This window comes from Myotis brandtii, unplaced genomic scaffold (assembly GCF_000412655.1).
Source record: "Myotis brandtii unplaced genomic scaffold, ASM41265v1 scaffold56, whole genome shotgun sequence".
Classification (NCBI taxonomy): Eukaryota; Metazoa; Chordata; class Mammalia; order Chiroptera; family Vespertilionidae; genus Myotis; species Myotis brandtii.
In genome coordinates, this window is record NW_005370080.1 from 1,985,104 (window position 1) to 1,985,411 (window position 308).

Genomic DNA, 308 nt, shown 5'->3' on the forward strand with positions numbered 1-308 from the left:
GAAGGCGCGGGAAGGGTCTCGTCCTCGCTGACCTCGCTGACGGAGCCAATCCTTGCCCCAGGGCTGGAGGAGGGTTTCCGGAAGGTACTCCTCGGTCCTACCTGCGCCTCGCGCGCACAGTCGCCCCTGGCAACCCCACCCCTCAGTAAACCTCAGCCCCAGCGATTGGAGGCTGCAAATGTGTTTGATCTCCTTGCCTAGTTGACAATGGATCACAAAGGACACGTTGTTGTTGTTGGGGGCGGGCTCCTTCAGGGGCTTCATCCTCAGCAAATAAAAAGCTTTCTTTTTGGGTCTCTGGGCGCTCG

General features: G+C 59.1%; 1 protein-coding gene across 5 annotated transcripts in view; it reads right to left on the reverse strand.

The window, feature by feature from the left end:
* The window catches only part of PHACTR1 (phosphatase and actin regulator 1), a 545,765-nt gene that overhangs the window by 237,620 nt on the left and 307,837 nt on the right, over positions 1-308 (reverse strand). The gene's annotated exons all lie outside the window — the stretch shown is intronic.